We start from the raw sequence: 21,747 nt of genomic DNA on the forward strand, positions 1-21,747 counted from the left end.
TTAAGAAAGATTTTAAATGCAAGTGAGGGATGTAAAGGAATATTTAAACAAATGGAAAGGCCTAACTTTTAAAATATAAAAATACCATAAAGACATCAATTCTCCTGAATAAATCCATAAATATAATGATGTTTCACTTTTTAAAAACCAAAAAGATTTATTTTAAAATTAAACAAACTAATTCTAAGGTTCATGTAGAAAACTAAACAAGCAAAAACAGCCAAGAAAATTCTGAAAAAGAACAAATATGTTTCAATAAGAATTAGGTTTGGTTACTATAACAGAGACCCATATTCAGAGGTTTATTCTGATGAGTGTTTATTTCTCTCTCCTGTAAAAGGAGCCTTGAGTGAGGCAGGCAGTACAGGGCTGCAGTGGCTCCGTGGTATTCAGGACTCAGGAGCCTTCCATCTCTCCACGCTGCCCTTCTGCTGTGTGATTTCCTTTCCAAGTTTGCCCAGTGGTGCAAGATGGCTGCTGTAGTTCCAGCCATCACCTCATATTCCAGGCAGCTGGGAGGAGAAAGGGAGGAGAAGCATTCATGCCCTCCTTTACAGGGAAAGTCCTTGGAAGCACTAAACCTCACTTCTACTTCCCTCTCACTGTCTAGAACCTAGTCGTGTAGCCACACTTCTCTGCATTGAAGCTGGGAGACGCAGGTTTTTAGTGCTTTTCTGCCTCAAATAAAACCAGGTTACAAAGGAGGAAGGGAGAAGGTCATGGATGTTGGGGTGGGCTCCTGTAATCTCTGTCAGTGTAAGAAGAGGAGACTTGCCCCACCAAGTATCAAAACAGTTCTAAAGCTACAATAATTAAAACAGTGTGATACTAGTGCAAGAATAAACAGGTAGATTAATGGAACAGAATAGAGCCCCAAAGCAGGTTCAAACACGTAAAAGAATTTAGCATGTGACAAAGATAGAATTTCAAATCAGTGAGAAAAGATGGATGGTTCAAAGACCCACCCATACCTGGGAAGCCATCTGGAAAGAATAAAGAGAGAATAAGGTTGGAGCTATATCTCACACCTCATACCAAAATAAATTCCAGATGGGTCAGAGATTTCAAGGTGAAAAATAAAACCACAAAGGCCTAGAAAGAAACAGTAGAAATTTCTTTATAAATTTGAGGTGAGAACTTCCTAAGCATGACATAAAATACAAAAACCAAATTTACACAAAGAAGTGTTTTGATCAATTCAAATACATGAAATAAAATTTCTACATAGCAAAAACCACCCAGAGCAACATGGAGAAAATATTTGCAAGCTCTATCACACAAAGGGATCATTTATCTTATATGTAAAGTTCTCCAACAAATCAATAAAATGGTCACCAATGCAGTATGAGAAAAAATGAAAAAGCAAAGGATATGAACATGAAAGGAAAAGCAAATGGCTCATGAACAGATGAAAGATGCTTGGTCTCACTCTTGGTGAGAGAAATGCAAATTACAGATGCACCGATGGCATGTGTACCTATCAGATTGGCAGAGCCTCTGATGACACACTGTTGGCAGTGCAGTGAGGATACAGGGACTCGCACATATCACTGTAAATTATTGGAAATGGTTACAATCACAGCAGGGGGCCATTTGGCAAACTCTCTCAGAATTACGAATGCACATCCTTTGACCCAGTGGTCCCACCTCTAGGAAGGCATCCTGCCCACCGTGATCTCAGGTACAAGGTCATGGTTCCTGAGCTGTCCAGAAAAAAACCCTAAATGCCCATCAGTGGACTGTGGAAACCATACGGCAGAATATTCGATGGACAAAGAAAAGAGTACGGAAGAAGGCCTTCAAGTTTTAATAAGGGGCCATTTCTGCGTGTCTTATGTGAAAAGAGTGATGCCCAGCGGTGTGCGGAATGGGTTCCTGACTGTGTCAAGGAACAGAGCAGGCTGGCAGAGGGATGTGCGCTCGACGTGCCTGCAGAATCTGGTCTAAGGAAGGATCCACAGACACGACACCTGCTGGCCCTCAGGATGGGCTGAGAGCCCGGATGGGTGTGGAAAGCTTTCCTCAGTACGCTCTTTGGATCCTTGTTGATTTCAGAACCAGGCGAATGCATTCCCATTGGAAACGCGAGTGCAGAGGGAAGGGTCGGCAACAGCATGGGAGGAGGAGCGAATGAGGGGCCAGGGTCCTGTCAAAGCCCCCTGTTCCAGGTCTGGGTTGGGACTCTGGGTATGTGGGAGGAGGTGTGGAAGGCTGACTAGGTTGCTCATTCATTCATCAAACGTGGCTGCTGGCCCCAGAACTCAGTCCCGACCAAGTAGGCCCTTTCCTCTCCAACTCAGACCTCAGCCGGGGTGACGGAGCACCATTGCAGGTGGGCAATGACAATCCCCTGTGGCATGGGCCGCGCTGTGGAGGGCCAGACCCCGAGGAGGGGCGCCCACCAGGCTGGGGTCCCAGACAGAAGGAAGAGAATGTGTAAGGCCAAGGCGGGAGGCCGATGAGCCGCCCTCTCCACCCAAGGAATTTCCAGTGGAGGGGCTGGAAGTTGAGCCCACAGATGGGGCAGAGGCGGGGTGGGTGAGCCCTTCCCTTGGGCTGGGGTGGGGCAGCTCCCAGGACTCAATTGCTGGGGAATCCTGGCCCAGGTTCATCAGCATCTCATTTGCATGGCCATTCATCCTCCCCTGCATTCCCAGCCACCCCAGAAGCCCCTTCCTGCCTTGGAGAAAGGGACCGGGCCTGGGTCCCCCTCCCAGTGCTCCCCACACTGCCCCTCTCCAGAGGGAAGGACAATGGTGTAGGGAGGAGGTGGAGGAGGGGGTCTGGCTGGCCAGCCAGGCTGGCGGGAACCATTGTGTGTGGGGCCCTGAGTGTTTGCATAGCAAGTGCCTTGGCTGCTGAATGGGGCACAAGCATCCCAGGAATGCTGCCTGAGCCACCAAGAGGCCACAATCCCAGCACTTGGCCAGCCAGGCACATCCTTGTCAAGCTTCTGAGTCTTCCTGTCACTCACACCTGTCAGGCAGAGGGTGGACAGGGAGAGATTGGCCAGGTTTAGGCACCAAGTGGGAGTGACCACGGGCTGCCAAGCACAGTGGTTCAGGTTGTGCACTGCACAACACCAGGGTACGCCATTCACCTGGGCAGCCACAACTACCAGCAACCCTGCAGCCTCCCTGTTGACCTTAGTGGTCTCAGCAGTAAAATGGTCTCAGCCCAAGGTGGGAAGGGGAGATGGGGCAGAAGGGAAGGGAAGAGGGAAGGAAATCTGCTGAGGCTGTGAGAAGGGAGAGGGCCCTTGTCTGACAGGCTGTGGGCCATGCAGGAGCATGAGGGGCTGCTGTGGGCCGTGTGGGGTCCTGGACGCTGTGGTGGAGTGCCCCCTGCAGATCTGGGGTGATGGTCAGCAGCTCAGAAGTTACCCCTGCCCACTGTCTGTGAAATGGGGGAGGCAGTAGGGATGGTGTCTCCCAGGGAGCGGGAGGTAAGTGGGTTGGTAAGTATCAGAGAGGCTGCCCAGTATCAGCTCCCCAGAAATCATGGCCGGTCTGATTGGCATCGTTCCCAGAGACAGAGGTCCTGTGCTGTGCTCTCTGGAGAAGGGGGGGGGACGGGGGAGGGTGCACCTGGCAAAGGGAGCCAAGGGCAAAGGCCAGGAGGTGGGAACAGGCCTGGGGTGTGACCAGGTGCAGGGAGGGCTGTCGGTGACATCGGTGATCAGGTGCGTCACGGGGGGCAGGGGAGCTGAGGAGGACGAGGGAAGGGGGGCTGCCTTGAGGGGAAATGAGGCCAGAGGGGCAGCCGGGAGGCCCAGGGTGCGGCGGTCTGTCCTCTCTCTGCCCCAGCCGAGGGACATGCCATCCCGGAAACAGGTGGTCAGTGGATGCCATAGAGAGCCTGGGGTGTGGCAGGGCCCTGACCAGCCCTGTCCTGGCATCCATGGCCCTGGCAAGGGACGCCGACAGGCAGCAGGCCAGCTGGGGCCAGGAGATGGATCAGGCTGGGCTCCTGGGAGGCCAAAGCTTGGGGAAGGGCAGCCCCTCCGTCCCTTTTCAGTGGGAGGCACTGCCGTCCGATGGCTCCCCTGGGGATTAGACAGGGAGGGAAGGACATTCTCACCTGTTCCAAGGGGACGTGGCCCCGCTCAGCCACACATCTGACCACACATCTGTGTGGTCTTTGGCCAGCGGCTCCCTGCTCCCAGCCGCAGTTTCCCGTCTGTCAAATGAGGATGGCCACTGACCTCACCGGCCAGGGCTCACTGAGGCTCTGACTGGCTCCATGGAGTTGGCCGAGGGGGTTCCTGTTGGCATTGGAACAAGCCAGGAGGGCTCCCTGGTGGAGGCAGCACTGGGAGTGGGAACATGGCCAAAGGCAAGTGGGCCGGGGTCCCCAGTGCTGGGAGGGCCAAGTTCTCACCGTGAGGCTGAGGAAAAGCCTCTGGGAGTGGCAGGGGCTTGCCAGGGACGCAGATGGGGGGAGGGAGCGATGGACAGGGCGGGCTCAGGAACCTCTGGGGGAGGACAGAGGACAGAGAAGAGGAGGGGCAACGAGGACAGGAATGGAAACGGGGGCCTGAAGGTCTGGGCAGTCTAGGGGCATCTGGGGGGCTCGCGGCGCGGGCCAAACCTGGGGCAGGCATCAGCGAGCTGGGGCTGGAGGGGCTGGGCTGACGGCCGGCAGCAAGGAGCCTGTCCACCCGCAGACCCGAGAAGCCGCCCCATCGGAAGAGCCTCTCCCGGCCGTATAGGGGGCCTGACCCCGGCCAGGGGCCCAGCTGAGCCTGCGTGCCCGCTGCCAACACTCGGGAAGCCGGGCCTCGCCGCGGGAGAAAGGCCTCTCCTCCTTCCCGGCCCGGGGATCTCCCCAGCAGCAGGCGTCAGCGGCCCAGCGAGGCCGAGAGCGCGTAGCGTGCCCCACCCCGACACGTGCGCGCACACACGCATACACACCCGTGCACGCATGCCCACACTCGTGTGCAAACACACACACGTAGAGCTTGGGACGGTCATGGAGACCTAGCTGGGTGCCCGGAGAGTGCAAGTCAACTCCTCCCTGCCCTAGGAGCCCCCGCCCGTGAAGTGGGCGCCCAGAGGACACAGTGGCGGTGGGGCTGCCCTGACAGGTGGGAGGAGGAAGGTGTGCCTTGCAGGGGAGGAAGGGCCGCGGGTTGGGCGGGGGTCCCTTGAAGAGGTGGCCCGGAGCTTGAGCGGGAGCCTTGAGGACAGTCTGTGAGAGGCAGAGTTGGGGTGGGGGTGCATGGGGAGGAGGGAAGGGCCCCCCCGGCCTGCATCTCAGGGGTTGTAAGCAACTGGGCTGGCTCCCAGCCTCAGATCCACCCGGCCTCCAGCGAGTGGCCGGGACACCGGGTCAGGGCAGGGAGAGGGCACTGCACCCTCGCAGGGGCTAAGGTTGGCCCCACCCTGGGCAGCAGTTCTGGGGGCCTGTCACCTCGTTTCAGGTAGGGTCCGAGTGCCAGGCGGGCCTGCCAGGCAGCGATCCTGGCTCTGGGCCCTGGCATGGGGCCCTGGTTCAGCCCCTGGGCTCTGGCTGAGGGGAGGCCTGGCTTGGGGTGAGGGGCCGAAGGGACAGGAAGGGCAGGGGCGGGAGCTGTTTACACGCAGGGTCAGGCCCAGACTCCAGCCATCGGCGGCCCCGGATGTGGGCAGGAGGGCGGACCAGACAGAGTCGAGAGTGTGGCCCACAAAAGGGCTGCCCCCCGCCCCCCCGCCCGCCTGCCCCCCAGGCCTGGTCCAGCCTTTTCCTGCCTCCAAGGATGCCCTCGGGGAATACAGACTCTCGGCCCCCAGAACCGGACCTCATCTTGCCCCACGCCTGAGGCCTGGGCTTAAGAGGGGGAAACCAGGTCGGAGGGCCTCCTGTGTGTCCACTCTGCAGCTAGGGACCTGGGTTCAACCCCACCCACCACGTGTGCCCTTGACCAAGTCACCTCCCTCCTTGGGCTGAGCTTCCTCACCTGGGAGGGGACAGTGCCAGTGCTCACCTCTGGGACCAGAGTCGTGCCGGGGGATAGGCGGCTACCTGGGGGGGGGGGCACCTCCACCGTTCATGCTTTGGTTTTTTCACTTGAGATGAAATTCACATAACGTAGACGTAGCCACTTTAAAATGACCCGTTCAGTGGCATCTCATACATCCTCTGTGGTGGGCCACCATCACCACTGTCCAGTTCCAGAACCTCCTTGTCACCCCCAGAGGAGAGCCCTCCCCGTCAGCAGTCACTCCCATGCCGGCCTGCAGCCCTGGCGGCCACTGCTCTACCTGCTGGATTTACCTCTCGTGAGCACTTCGTATCAACGGTGGCCTGTAGCACGTGCCCCTCCTGTCTTGTTTTCCTCACTGAGCACATCGTGTGTAGACATGTCAGGACTGCATTCCCCTCCTTCCTTCCTTCCTTCATTCATGCCGAGGGCAAAGCTCAGCCTGTCCCCACGAGGTCCCCAGAAATCTCACGTAGCCGCCCCGTCACCTCACGGCCCATGAGGAAGGTAGCACTGCCCCTATTTCCAGGTGAGAAGACTGAGCCCGGGGAGGTTAGCGGGGCTGGCATTGCTCCCAGAGACTAGGCCCTGGGCTGCGCTTTTAGGAACAGGGAGGGGGCGGGGGGGTGCGCCTGGCAGAGGGAGCTGGGGGCAAAGGCCAGGAGGCGAGAGCAGGACAGTCTGAAGTCAGACCGGGGCTTCCCTGCACGCCCCTGGGGCTGGCTCCCCATTGGGGGGGTGGATGGAATGAGGGAGCCCCAGGTGCCCACGGGAGGCCAGCCTGGGCCCAACCCAGCCCCGCACTCCCAGCAGCGGCAGCGAGAGAAGATCAACACCCTGACTCAGCCTGGTAATTACTTGTGTGAGCATCGAGATGATTAATGGTGAGAAAGCTGCCGTGCCACGCAGGGGTGCATCGGTCACCATGGGTGCGTGGCCTTTCCCAGCCTGCTGGCCTCCCCGTTTTGCTCCTGGGTCACCCCTGAAATTAGGTCTTAAGTAGAAAGAACGGAAAGTATTCTGGGGAGATGTGTGCGGCCCAGCGCCAGCCAGATGGCTGTGGGAGGCTCCTCCCTGGCCAGCCCGGGCCAGCTCCCTGGCTTTTCCCCTCTGCATGGCATGGGGGGCTTGGGGAGCCTGGTGAAGGCTCAGACCCTCTCCCCCAGGAAAACCAGAAGCTCAAAGTCATGCATCAGACTCCAGGGTGTCCTGGGAACTGTGGAGAAACGCTGCGGCCACTGCTAGGGTGATCGGACCCAATCCTGCCCTGCCTTCCCCGCCCCCCCACCATGTGACTCAGTTTCCCCTCTTTTACATGGGCCTTCCTCAAAGGACGGTCGGATAACACATTAGAGAGAGTAAAAGTGGTGCCCACTGGGATGAACATGGGCTACTGCTGTCCATGGTCTCCCAAGCAAGAGCCCCTAGCCTAACCCCGGCCAGCCGCAGAGCCCAGTGCCTGGGCCCGTGCCTGCCGCCTGCGGAGGTTAGAGGAGACTGGTGCTCACCGTACCAAGGCCAGAGCTGCCGAGGGCTGCCTCCTGACCCTGGCAGGCCCAGCCACGGGGTCCTGTGCTCCCTGGGACCCACTAACCCTCAAGGGCTCACGTCCTTGTCGCCCCACCCCCCATAAGGAGGCCACGTGCACCCTCCCTCCCAACTCCCCTCTGGAGACCTCCCTGCACCTGCTGACCTGAAGGCAGACCCTGGGATTCCAGTCCCTGGGGGCCCAGGTAGAAGGTCTCCGAGTCCAGGGTTTTGTAAGAAGGTCCCCACCGTGGACCACGGACCAGAGCAGAACATTTAGGCAGGAACCTAAACCACTGTTTCCCACCACCCGGAACCAGGGCGGATAGGGAGGACACATGAAATTCAAGGCTTCGTTCCGCGTGGCCCGGAGATGCTGTCTGCCACCTCTTCCACCCCCCATCGCATAGGAACCATTTCCCACGTTGTTGGAACTTTCCACAGGCATGCCTTCTAACAACTGCACATTATTCAATTAGACAGACACGGATGGTTTTCTTAGCCAGCCTCCCCGTACATCTGGGTTGCTTCCAGGTTCTGGCTGCAGCCAGAGAAGTCTCCAAGCGGCCGGTTTTCTGGGTTTCACATTATTTCCTCAGGTTAAATTCCCAGAAGTAGAATTACTGGGTCAAAAATATGAACATTTTACGCCTGTCGCTACACACTGACGTCAGAATAAACCTGGGACTCCATGTGGCACTGAGACGGGACCCTGTGCGAAGCCATCCTCTGGGGCCGGGTCGCCCCCGGAACTGTCCACTTGGCTGCACATCCCGGAGGGCTGGGAGAGGAGCCTGGGCTTCATCATGGGCGTCGGGCGGGCACCAACCTCAGCCCACGCTGTGGGCTCCCTGAAATTCCGACTTGGGACCCTGGTGGCCTCAGAGCTGGCTCAGCAGCTGGCGGCGGGAGTGAGGGCTGTAGACATTAAGAAGTCATCACTTCCTGCCTATTTCAAATATTTTGTGAAGCCCTATGACCCAGCCCTTCCCTTTCTCGCCGGGCTTCCAGCCCCCCTGGATATTGCTGTTTCCTGCACCCCAGAGGCTGTCCTTGACCCAGCCCCTCTCCTCTGGGGCTGGTTCCCGAAAGGACTGCTCAATTCCATTTTCGGCCTCAGGCCCCCAGGTCCTGGGCAGCCAGGCTGGTCTGGGGGTTGGCGCCCCGCAGCCAGGCTGATACCAGGCCACACTGTCTCACACAGCAGAGGAGGGCCCTGCTGTGGGCTCAGGGCCCCGGAGCTGTGACGGGCTGTCCGGCTGCCCATGGCCTGCGAGGCTGTGACCCTTGAAGGCCCAAACCCAGTGCCGGGGCCGTGGGGGGCTTACTGAAGTAGGTTCTCCAAGTGTGACCCCAACCCGGAGCCTCAGGGGCTCAGGCCCACCCCATCCCAACAAACACATTTCCAAATGGTCGGTTTGGTTGGGAGCAGGGTGGTGACCCCCACCTTCCAAACTCCAGGAAGAGCCCAGCCCGGGGAATGGTGTTGGGGGGAGGGGGTCCTAGTGTCAGAGAGACCAGGGTGCCACGGGGAAGGGTCCCATGCAATAGGGTAGACAAACTGTGAAGTGTCAGCCTTGCTTTGTGGATGGTCAAACGCCCAACACACTTTCGGGCTGATGCCTCCCAAGGTGGCATGTGGTCCAGGGCCAGGCAGGTGGCCTGGCTGGAGGAGTCCAAACTGTTCCTAATTCTTCCAGCATTTTCGCCCCCCCCACTTTACTTTTTCCAATCTTTGGCCAATCCCATGGGGTGAATAGGGTAGGAAGAAATATTCCCCTTTTCTAGAGAAGAAAAGTAAGGCTCAGAAAAGTGAGGTGACTTGTCCGTGGTCACAAAGCTGGCCTGCTACCATCAGGTGAGGGAGGGGACAGTCCCCAGGGGAACATTTCCTGTCCCCGGTGGTCTGGCCTTCCTGGGGCAGGCCAGGACGCTGGGGTCAGGGGCCCAAAAGACCCCCTGTGGACAGCTGGCTGAAGACCCGAGTGCCAGGTGGGGCCGGGGCCCAGGAGCACGGCACCCCTCCCAGGTGAGGCCCAGAAGACGCCCTACCTCCTTGGTCTGGCATCAGCCTCGGCACCTCCCACTGTAACACGAGTCTGCTCCTCTTTGGCACTGCGTCTGAGCCTCTGGCCACCCCTCTACACCCCCCTCCCCGTGTCTCACTGCGGTCTCTCTGGGGGGGGTGGTTGGCCCCATTTTACAGATGGGAAAGTTGATGCAGGAGAGCTGGACCTGCCTGAGGAAGAGTGAGGACCCGTGAGCCAGGAGAGAACCCAGCCCCATGGCTCCCACCCGGACACGGGCCCCTCGTGATCTTAGGACAGAAATGAGACTCGCCCAGCGAGGGCCAGGCTGGGCTGGCTGGTTGCTGGGGGACCAGCTCCTGCCGAGGTGGATGGGAACTTCTCCTAAGAGTCAACAGAAACCGTGGCCAAGCTGTGGGGCGTCTGGGGGCCTCTGATTCCCGCTGTGAGGCTCGGAGGTTCTCTGAGCGCCTGGGTGCGGAAACACCTGCTCGCCCCTGGGATGAAGGCGGCAGAGGGCACAGCTCAGCATGAGGGAAAACATCAGGGTCAGGACGCTTCCTGAGTGGAGCCAACACCCTCCCCTCGACAAGCTGCCTGGCCAGGGTTGAAGAAGGAAGTGGGCACAGGGGCGGATGAAGGGCCCGAGGCTGAAGGGAGGGTGCCCATTGCTGGGCCCGGGTGGGAAGGGGGCTCTGGCACCCAGGTGGCTAGCAGTGCAGCCCCCGGCTGGGCCGGGTGACCTGGGAAGGAAGTGGGTGGATTCAGTGTCTGCTGTGACAGGCGTTGAGCCAAGGGGTCTGCTCTAAGCCCTGAGGTCGCTGACCACAGGGGCCTCTCAGGCTGACTTGGCAGTGGTACAGAGACCAGAGGGGGCGGGCGGTGGGGGGGGGGTGGCACTGGGTGGGCCTTGGGAGGGTTTCTGGCTGCAGTTGGACAGCCAGGCCTCCCAGCTCTGGCCGGGTACCAGGTCAGCTCAGGAAGCCTTGAATGGTCATTCTCACACCAGCCCAACAGGCAGGCAGAGCTTGCCCAGCCAGGGGGCTTCTGGAGGGGTCTGAAGAGGGAGACAGGCCTGGACTCTCATCCTGGTTCTGCTTCCAAAACCTTGTGCCATCCTGAATGCTGTCCTTTTCTCTCAGACCTCAGTGTCCCAACGGTCTTGCAGGCAGGATAGCCTTGCCCAGGCTCCAGCAGGGTCGCTGAAGGTAAAAGGCGAAGATGAATATTTAGTTGCTTAGTAGACAGTAAAGCCCTGGAAGGGTAAATGGGGTTATTAAGAACAGCTTCAGGTAGGGAATTCCCTCGTGGTCCAGTGGTTAGGACTCTGCGCTTTCACTGCCATGGGCCCAGGTTCAATCCCTGGTCAGGGAAGTAAGATCCCACAAGCCGCGCAGCACGGCCAAAAAACACAAACAAACAAAAAACCCCAACAGCTTCAGGTATGGCTGGATCCCGGGGCTCCAGCAATGCCATCTAGACTGTCTTTGTCTGTCTCTGGGCTCCTGGGGTCCCACTCCCCACAGAGTGGCAGAGATGGCTCAGGTGCCCCCTGCTCAGCAATTCCTGTGGAAGAGGGACTCTGCATGTGCCCACCCGTGGACCCAGAAGTCCAAACACACAGGCAGATGGTTAGGGGAACAGTAGGTTTCCAAACCACAGCTGTCCACCGAAAGTGCTGACCATGAGCCAGACTCAGAAGCACTGAGCGTCCACTTAGCCCATTTCGTGCCCTCACAAGGCCAGAGGTGAGTCCATCCTACAGATGAGGAACCAGAGGCTCACAGCAGGAAAGCCACCTGCGTAAGCCTAACCCAGCTTCCAGACTGTGGCCAAGAGATGCGGATCAGGGGGTCCTGGCCCCAAAGTCTAGGATGCAACCCCCAAGCTCTCCCGCGGGCTTTGGGAGCGATCCTGGAAACCTCGGTAGTACAGAAGTCAGTCATCACCCTAGTGCCAGGGCCTGCCCACCCGGTGCTCCTCCTATTTGGGGTTGACGTTTGAGGTGAAGCTCCTCGAACTGGGGCACTTGTGGGGCACAAGAAGAGCCAAAACCCATGGGACAAAACACAGCCTTTTTATTCTGAGCAGGGTCTTACTTAGGGGCAACTGGAAGATATTGGGGTTGCTGTGGGTTCAGTTCCAGACCCTGCAATAAAGCGAGTATCACAATAAAACAAGTACCGCAGTAAAGCCAGTCACATGAATTTTTTGGTCCCGGTGCAACTAAAAGTCATGTTTACGCTATAATGTAGTCTATTAAGTGCGTAATAGCATTATGCCTAAAAATAAACAACATACAGAACTTAATTAAAAATACTTTATTGCTAAAAAATGCAGAAGTTGTAGTAGTAACATCAAAGATCACTGACCACAGTCACTATAACAAATGTAATAATGATGAAAAAGTTTGAGGGCTTCCCTGGTGGTGCAGTGGTTAAGAATCCGCCTGCCAATGCAGGGGACATGGGTTCGAGCCCTGGTCCGGGAAGATCCCACATGCCGCGGAGCAACTAAGCCCGTACACCACAACTACTGAGCCTGCGCTCTAGAGCCCGCGAGCCACAACTACGGAGCCCGCGCGCCTAGAGCCAGTGCTCCGCAACAAGAGAAGCCACCGCAATGAGAAACCTGCGCACCTCAACCAAGAGTTGCTGCAACTAGAGAAAGCCCCGCTTGCTGCAACTGGAGAAAGCCCGCGCACAGCAACAAAGACCAAACGCAGCCAAAATAAATAAAGAAAAGAAAAATTTTTTAAAAACTAAAAAAAAGAAAAAGTTTGAAATATTTCGAGAATTACCAAAATGTGACACAGAGACAGGAAGTGAGCAAATGCTGTCGGAAAAACGGCTCAGATAGACCCACTCAACGCAGGGTTGCCACAAACATTCAACTTGTAAAAAACGTAATATCTGAGAAGTGCAATAAAACGAGGTGTGCCTGAATTCTAAAACAAATGTAAACTCAATTATTATTATTATTTTAAAAATTTATTTATTAATTTTGGCTGCGTTGGGTCTTTGTTGCTGCACATGGGCTTTCTCTAGTTGCAGCGAGCGGGGGCTACTCTTCATTGCGGTGCGTGGGCTTCTCATTGCGGTGGCTTCTCTTGCTGTGGAGCAGGGCTCTAGGCGGGCAGGCTTCAGTAGTTGCGGCTCGCGGGCTCTAGAGCGCAGGCTCAGTAGTTGCGGCGCACGGGCTTAGTTGCACTGCGCCACCAGGGAAGTCCCTAAACTCAGTTTTTAAATATGAACACACACACTCGTGCAACAGGACAGCTACAGTGGGCTTTGGCCTGGAGAATGCCCCACTGCCTCTGCTCCCGGCACCCCACGGCACCTCGGGTGAGGCTCTCAGGAGTCTTCCCTCAGCTCCTGGGATGCCAGGTTGCCCGGGAGATGTTGGAAGAGAACACCCAAGGTCCAGGGAAGGGCATGGGGAACATGGGCCTCGGGGTCCCCTCCAGCCCACGACAGCCTCCACTGAGGAAGCAATGTGTCTTGGGCCAGCCCCCGAGGGCATGGCGTCCCAGATGAGCTCCACCGTCCAAGGAAAATAGCACCGCTCCCCAACGTGTCCCCTCACTCACCCTGGCCATGGGGACTCTGACTGTGGCCACAGCCAGGCCACAGGGCCCTCCCCCACAGCCGGGTCACAGGATGTCCCCAAGAGACTCAAGGACTTTGGGACACAGCTCATCGTGGTTTTTAGTTCCCTGTTCCATCCAGCCCGCCCAGAACCCAGAGCTTTCCTGACCTCGAGATGCAGAGGACCTGGGCTACAGGGGTGTGACCACAGGTAAGGTGCCGGAGAGCGGACCACGGGGTGGGAGGTGGGGGCCGCCGTGCGCTGGCTCAGAAAGTCCCCAGTTTATACTCGCTCATAGGACTGGCGCTCCGGGATTGAGGGTCTACACTGCGTCAGGCCCTGTAGACCCCAGGCAAACAGTCCCACCCAGGCCCTGTCCTCAAGAGTGAGTCCTGATCCAGTGGGTGAAGACTCACGAAAATAACTACGACGTCTAACCATAAAGGCGGGCCCAGAGGTCGGGGTGCGGGGTTGCGGAGGCTCCCAGGAGGGGAACCCCGAGAGTGCAGGGGCCTCCACCCCAAAACAATCCACGCTGTGGATTCTAACAGAGGTGGAAAGAAGCCCCCAGATGCATTTAAAACACGGCTTCCAACATCATAGATCAACTATACTTCAGTAAAAATTAAACAAACAAAACAAAACAAAAACACAAAAACCCGCGGCCTCTGCTGGGGTTGCCCGCAATGTAATTTCCTTCGCTACGCTTGTTGGTTTTGTCTGAATTTTTGTGACGGGGTGGGGGATGAGGCATTTTCACTTGTGTGAAAAGATGTAAGCAGTAAACACAAACATTTTGTTTTTCCTCCATTGGCCTCGAAGTGAAAAAAAAAACGTTGCTTTGCCACGGAGGGAGAGAGGCCCAGGCCACCCGCGACCCGCCTACAAGAGTGGCCCCAGCCCCCAGCTTCTCTGCCTTGGTTTCCCCTCTTGGGAAGCTCAGAGGCCGCCAGCTCAGCTGTGACCAAGAGGAGGATGCCAGGTCAGAAGACCTGGCCCTCCCTGGGCCTCTCCCCGGCTGTGCCCCTCCAGGTCCCTGGGTCCCCGGCCCCGGCCTGTGTGGCTCTCAGGATCACCCCCCTCCTGCCCCTGCCGTGTCTGGACGAGGGTCCCCAGGGGGCTGGGTCGGTCCCGTTGGAAGGGGTCCGTGGAGCGAAGCCGTTTCCTGGCTCTGGGCTCCAAGGAAATGGGGCCTCCCGCTGGGTGTGGGGTGGGAAGGCCGCCCCCGCCCCCCCGGGTGCAGCTCCAGCAGAGACTGGCCTCCCCGAATCTCACAGCACCTCCCTTCTTGGGGGGCCTCTCGGGACACAGGCCAGGGGTGTCCATCACCCCAGGGCCCAGTTCAGGACCGAGCAGCACGTGAGGGGGTGGAGGGCGGAAATCAGTGGTGTGGGGCGTTGACAAGGGCCTCGGGGAGACGGGCGCTGGTCCCTACCACCTCCCAGTGGGAAGCTGGTCCAAATCTCAGGCCTGTCCCTCTGTCTCCCAGGGTCCCGCACATGTCCTTGGAGCTGGTGCCTTTCTGGGCCGTGTGTGGCAGGGGAGGAGGGCCCCTTCTTCCAGAACCTCCCAGACAGGCCACCCCTGCCCCCCTGCGGGGTCTGCGAGCAGGGGCTGGACCACCCCACGGGGGCTGCCTCCCTGTGGTCCAGAGTCTCCTTTGGAACCAAAATCGCCCACCTTTGCACGAGAAGATGAACTGACTGAGAAAAGGCCAAGATGTGGTCTCAGTCCCCGCTCCTTTGGCTGGGACACTGGGTCTCAGAAGAGCAGGCTTGTGCCACGCGCACCCAGCTCCCTTACCGCACCTTCAGTTAAATGGAGGAGTCGCACGCAAGGACCGATGTCAGCCGCCTGGGGACCCGAGCAAGGCCCAGAAGATTCGAGAAGCAACCGTTTTCCTCCTTCTGCAGAAACAGGAAGCGCGGCTCCTTTGAGGACCCCTCAGCCGTCTCCCTTGGGAAGAAACGCCCAGAAGAAAGGACTCAGAGGAGCCTGGAGAAATGCTCCGTCCTCACTTTTCACCTGAGTCACAGGGAACTTGAACCCACCCTGATTTAGTTTCCACTTTAAAGCCAACTTGGGATGTTTGTAACCCACACTAATCGCTCTGGGTTGTTTTGTCCTTTCCTTGGAAACACTGAGCCCACGGGCTTGGATGTACGCAGTGGTGCAAACACAGCACAGTTTGCCAGTCGGAGTGTGCGTCTGGGGACAGAGCAAGTTCAAGTTTCAGCGTCGTCGTCGCATTTTAGCGGAGCGTTCGCACCCTGTGGAGGCGGCGGGTCATCTCCCGGCCTGAGGAGGGATCGGCCCCGCGCCATGGACCAGTGGACACAGGGCAGAGTCCTTTAGCCACCAGAGAGCCGGGGGGGACCAGAGCGGTGCTCTCCCCGCCAGCTGTGACGAGCCGAGTCCCAGCCCACAGTCTAACAGACAGCAAGGCCTCTCATCATGTTGTTTCATCTAAGGAGGGACCTGCTGTAGCCACGTGCCCGCCAGTGGGCGCGGAGGCAGGTGCGGCACACCTCGCTTGCTCCTTCCCGAGGGAGCTGGACCCCGAGACGCCCCCACTCACCTCGCCGCCATCCCCCCTTTTGCCAACTTCACACAGCCTTGCGCAAAGCTTGTGAAGTTCAAAAACCATTTTTCTCTGCTTTAAAACCCCTTGTGTTAGTCTCCTGGCCAGAAGTCTGAGATCGAGGTGTCGGAGGCTCTAGAAGAGGGTCCTTCCTGCCTCTCCCAGCTCCTGCCGGTGGCTGGCAGTCCTCGGTGTTCCTGGGCTTGTGGCTGCATCACCCTGATCTCTGCGTCTGTCTTCACGGGGCCTGCTCCCAGGTCCAAAATTCCCTCTGCTCGGGACATCAGTCACTGGATGGGAGCCCACCATACTCCAGTCTGACCTCATTTTAACTTGATCACATCTGCAAAAACCCTATTTCCAAGGAAGGTCACATCCATGGGTTCCAGGAGGAAACTACCCGATGCATCTTTGGGGGACACAATTCAGCTCATAACACCCACGAGTGGCAAGTGACAAACGAGGAGCTTTTCCCGGCGGGCATAGCCGGGCACAGTGAGGGAGACTGGGCCGGTGGACGATGCCGGACTTATCCGATCTTATTCCAAAGGCCCACCGTGGGCCGCCAGGCTAAAGGCACAAGCGAGCCCTTGGCACCCGTGGCTGGTCCCTGTGGGAGCAGAGCGGGGTGTGCTGGGGCCACTCTGCCCAGATGTCCCTCACTTCCTGGGGTCTCTACCCGCCCCCCCCCCCCCGTCGCCTCCTCAGAGAGGCCTCCTGAGCTGACCTCGCCCAGCGGCACCCAGCGCTCGCCTCCCGCCAGCCCCGTCACACAACCGGGAAGAAGCGATGTCCTCTGAGCCCACGAAAGGCCCTCTCACCTCCCTGGCCAGGGCACCCGTCCTGCTCGACGCAGAGCCCGAGATCTTCTCAAACCCCAGCTTAACCCCCTGCCATGGCATTCCTGTGCTCCGGTCCATTTCTCAGCTGGGGGTCAGCTGGGCCGCGGGCCAGGCTCAGCCGGTGGAAGAGGTCGGGGCTCAGGTGGCCTCCTAGCACTGACACCGGGTGCGTAACTGCTGCCTGGGGGTCGCAGCCCCGGCCCGGTGAGGGGCCCAGGCACAGGGACAGACAGATGGACGGATGGATGGACGGCAGGCCGCTGGGGTCGGTGGCTCGGCACACCGCCTCAGGTCCTCTGGGACCCGCCGGCCCCCTGCAGCCGCCGGGGTCGGGCGTCGGAGTGATAAGGCCTCTCCCTGCCCCCAGCTTTGCTGAGCTCCCAGACTGCGGGGACAGAGCACGGGGGTCTCCACGCAGATGGCGTCTGCTTTGCGTCACGTTTCTCCCCTTGAATTAACCCCAAGCCTTGCTGTTCTAAGTGAGGAGCAGACGTTAGTCCAAGCATACTCAGGACCCCCAGCTCTGGGGAAGGGAGGACGGACACGCCTTCGAGTCAGGGCCCCCAGGGAGGGGGTGAGGCGCCCCCCTCCCCCAGCGCCCTGCACAGCGGGTGGGTGGCCGAGGGAGAACTTCCCCCACACTCCCCCGACGCTAGCAGAGCCGTGGGCCCCCGTCGCCCCTTCTTGGCCCTGCCCACAGGCATGGGAACCAGCTTTCCTTCCACGAGATGCGATGCGTGGGAACCAAAGAGGGAAAAAACCCATGAGGCCCTTCACCCCAGCCTCACGGGTGCCCACGCAGATGCCCTGCGCACAGTAGGCACCCCGGCAGGTCCCGCGTGGAGGTGAGGAGGGGCGGTGGCCCCCCCCAAAGGCCACGCGCCCCTGGGAACCTGCAAGCTAATCCCATCGCGGCCTGCTGGTTCCCACAGTGCTGAAGCATGTTTATCCTCACTGTGCCTGAGTGATAGTCGGTCTGATTTATGCCGTGCAAAGACCCTCCAGCGGCTGCAGGCCCCTGGGGCGGGCTCCGACGGCTGAGCGGTCCTCTCTCCAGCTGGGGCCACGTGAAAGACGGCTTTCCTTGCTGATTTTTGAGAATTATTGCAACGAATATTTACCCACGAGATGCTGATTGTGATGATAAGGAGGCTGGAGAAAAAGGGACGCGAGAGGGAGATTGCAAAACCCCCTCTGGATCGCAGAAGCTCCAGTCGCAGGCTAGGCCCACTGGCATTTGCCACCAAAGTGCCTGTTTTTATTTAAATGGCCCAGAGCAAGTCTCTGACTAAACTAACATTCCCACGCCAACACTCAGCAGTGCCTCTGGTTTTTGGCAAATTTTTTCCTTAGCTGTCAAGGCAGAAATATAGAAGAATTCTGGTCTTACTTAAGGATTGTTGGGGTTTTTTCCCTTCCCCCTGGAGACATGAAAATAGCTCACAGATGTGCCGTACCTGCTAATGCCTGCGCTCCGTTTACCTCGGGAACGCGATTCCCTGTGTTCCCTGTAACCCAAACCCTGATTTCCAGACCCATTTTCTCTGTAACAGGGGGCCGTTGGGGGGGGGGAGTATGGGGGAGGGGGAAGCCCTAGACATGTTTAAATGTGTCTGGAGCAAATGGGAAGAAACCCAGGCGGCCCTGAGAAACTTGCTGAGGGGCTGAGGTTCCCCGCGAAGGCCCGCCTGGGGGACAGGGCAGCTGGAGGGGATGGGGGCATGGTGCAGAGAGTGCGGGGGACAAACGGTCTGCGGGGACTCCTGGCTTCCCTCCAGCAATTCCCGCTGGGGCAGAAAGAGTTTGCTGTGAGAAGCCTATACCTTCCCTGTAAAAATAAAAATGGACTTTTTTTAGAAGGTAATTTCCAGCTATTTTTAACCCCGGAAAGGAAGAAAGGGAAGGAGAGAAGGAGGGAGGGAGGGAGGGAGGGAGGGAGGACAGAAGGAAGGAAGGAAGGAAAGAAGGAAGGAAGGGGAGAGGGAGGAGACGGGGGATGAGGGAGCCTGGCCGGCTCTTCCCTGGGTGAGTGACTCAGGTCTGCAGAGGCTCCTACTGAAGCTTGAGGGATGGGGCCAAGCAGTTCCCCCCCCCCCCACCACCTCCTCGGGGCCCTTTCTCTTTGGAGAAAGTTCTGAGCTGCAGCCAGCAGGGCCAGGCCGGGTGGAAGCTCCCCAGAGCCAGCCCCACTCCCAGCCGGCTCTGCAGGGGTCCCAGGATCCCCGGGGGTGGGAGGGGGAGACCTAGACCCGGGCTGGGCCCCACAGCCCCCTCAGAGCATCAGTGTGCATAAAGCGGGCACGGTGACGGCGTCCCTGCTGCAGCCCCTCTGCCAGCCCCTGCCAGGAGAGGTCAGCTCGGAGCCCAGCCCCGCCCCGCCGGTGTCCCTCCGTGATTTCAGCAGGCCCAGCCTGCTCCACACAATGTCCGGGAGTCTGGGCAGGCTCCTCCGAGGCCGGCTGTCCCCCAGGGGCACCCAGAGGTGGGCCACCGAACCCTGAGTGATCCAACCCCAGGCCCAGTTCCGCCCAGGCTCTGTGGGCAGCTGAGGGGGTCGGGGGGCCTGGAGAGGTGGAGGCAGGGCCCCTCCTTCTCAGAGCTGGGACATCAGGCCCAGGGCCCCCTGCCGCTGGGGTCAGCGCCCTGAGCAGTTAGTCCAGGGGCTCCTGGGGAGGAGCAGGTGGTCTCCGCCAGGGCCTGTGCTCCTCTGGCTGCCCCGCAGCCCATCCCTCAAATGACAAGGACCAGGGCCAGTCCTGCGGCCCTCGGAGCCCACACCAGCCGGCCGCATCGGCTCACCTGCTCAGGGCGGCAGCTACCTGTCGGGGACTTGCCCGGGCAACACGCTCCCCAGGCTCTGTGCCTGCCTCTGGGATGCTGACCTTCTTTCCTGGGCTTCGTGGGCAGCAGGGGGGCTCACAGCCAACCTGCTTCCTGGCCCTGAGCTGCCAAGAGGCCTGGGGGCTTCCAAGGAGTGACCACTGTGGGTGACAGGTGGGCAGGACCCTCAGCAGGGCAGGGCCTGGTGCAGGGTCCCGCATTATGGAGCCGTCTGTTAGCAGTGGGTCAGTCTGCGTCTGTTGGAGGGGGCAGGACACACAGTGACAGGTCCCTACATCCGGGACCGTGCACCCCCCAAGGAATACCGTATGATGGTGCAGGAGTTGGGAGGCCCAGGGGCTCTGTGACAGCTTCCCGGAGGAGGTGAAGGCCGATGAGGGTGGGGTCATTTCAGCAGAGGACACGACACGCAGACAGCAGAGCGGGGAAATGACCCACTGCAGGTGGCCTGGGATGCAGGGCATGAGAGGGCCTCCCCCATCAGGCCTGGCAACGCTGGCCCAGGGGAAATGCCGGCACCTGCAGGTGGCCCCAACCGGCCCACTCCCAGCACAGACAGGTGGGTGCACATCCGGGCCTGGGCGACAGTGGATCCCTGCTTGGGGGCGAGGGCGGGCAGGAAAGCAAACTCTAGACCCCGGCCTGCCCCTTCCCTTCTCAGGATGAGGGGAAGCCCTCCAACATCGGCCTGAATCCAACCTTGGGAAAGAACATCGAGGAACTAGCTGAGCTTCCACGCGCAAGCGCACAGGGACGCCCAGCCCAGGGCCCAGCACCGGGGGCTGGGGAGCCGGCCCGGGCCCGTCCACCTGAAGCCACGACACACAGCCGCTGAGACCACGTCCGGGAAAAACGCTCAAACCTCTGGAAATGTTCTGGCTTGGTTTCAAGTAGAAAAAGGTAGACAAGACTTTGGAAATCTCTTGATAGTGGAGAAGACTGAGCCCAGGGAGCAGTGATGGTCCCTCAGTGGGCCTGCTGGTCAGGGTCTGGCGCCGGGCCTGGGCCTGGCTGTGGTGGGGTAGGAGGCTGGACACGTCTCAGGCCCCTGGGCTCTCTCTCTGCAAGCAGTTCAGATACGTTTGACAATTAACTTCCAAAGGTGGACGAGCCCTACCCGTGGTGTTCTGGAATCGCCCCACAGCTGCCCTGGCTGGTATGGCCCCCACCCGGTCAGGCTGGCGTGCCCATCACAGGCCCCCCACTCTCAGGCCCGCCCCCGAGCCCTCACCCCTCCTCCCGACACCCCGTCTCCTCTGCCTCAGGGCCACCATCACCCACACCAACCTGTGAGCAGCCCACGAGGGCAGGGCGGGAGCAGCCCTGTCGTGGTCACAGACAGCCTGCCACAGGCTTCCGGAGCCCATCTGCCTGCTGAAGAGCCAGGCGGGGACCTGGGTGACCCAGAACCAGTCTTGTCACAGCGTCTTGGAAAAGTCATGCGCATCACGTTACCCCGCCCCCCCGGGCTGCGGGGGTCACAGGGGCGCGTCTGAAGTGCCAAGAACAACCGTTGCAGGAAAGAGAGGAGCTGGGGCCCCAGGACCAGGAGTCTCAGCCTGGCTGCACCTTAGAATCGGGGGGAGCTTTAAACATGCTCCCCCACCCACCAAGCAGGCCAAGTCATGCTGGACCCCCTGCAGGAGGGGGCTCGGGTGGGTTTTCTTTGCGGGGCAGGAATGGGCCAACGTCAGCTCAGCCCATCCTGACGATGGCATCCCTGTATCTCTGGAGGCAAGAGACACGGGAACTGACCCAGCTCAGCCTGGGGTGTGGAGCGTGAGGGCCTTCTCCCCCTCGGGGCCCGGCAAGCTGGAACCTGGAGAAGCAAGTGGCTGCTGGACACTCACCTCTGGGAGCCGGGCCTGCAGCCTCACCCCCCCGGTCCCAGGTTCTTCAGACAGCTTGGGGGCTCTTCATTCAGCGGCCTGTGCAGGGGACTTCCCTGCGAACCTGGCCCCAGCGCCCAACATAAGCCAGGCAGGAAGCGCAAAGTGGTGTCCCATTGCTGTACCCTGATTCAACTTCTGGTCATCCCAGGCCCCACCCTCCCATTGGGCTTTGGAAGCGGCCAGCACCCCAAACTTCCCTCCCCTCCCTGTTTCTCCTTATCTTCCCCAACATCCCCCAACCAGGGCTGCCCCTAGGCTGCCCATCCTGTAAGAGAAGGTCTCCAGGATCTAGGCCATGGGGACCCCCCAGTCCTCTCCTCCCTCAAACCCCCTGGCCTGGGAAGCTTGATAAAGAGAGGAGAAGGGGAGGCCAGAAATCCCCGGCCTAATTTGTGAATTTTTGAACGAAAAAGCTCCGTGCCCACTTGCCAGGGCCTGGAGGGGAGGGAGGCCCAGCCCAGGCCCTGTCCTTGGCCTCACACAAGCC

The sequence above is a fragment of the Eubalaena glacialis genome, chromosome 9 (assembly GCF_028564815.1).
Source record: "Eubalaena glacialis isolate mEubGla1 chromosome 9, mEubGla1.1.hap2.+ XY, whole genome shotgun sequence".
Classification (NCBI taxonomy): domain Eukaryota; kingdom Metazoa; phylum Chordata; class Mammalia; order Artiodactyla; family Balaenidae; genus Eubalaena; species Eubalaena glacialis.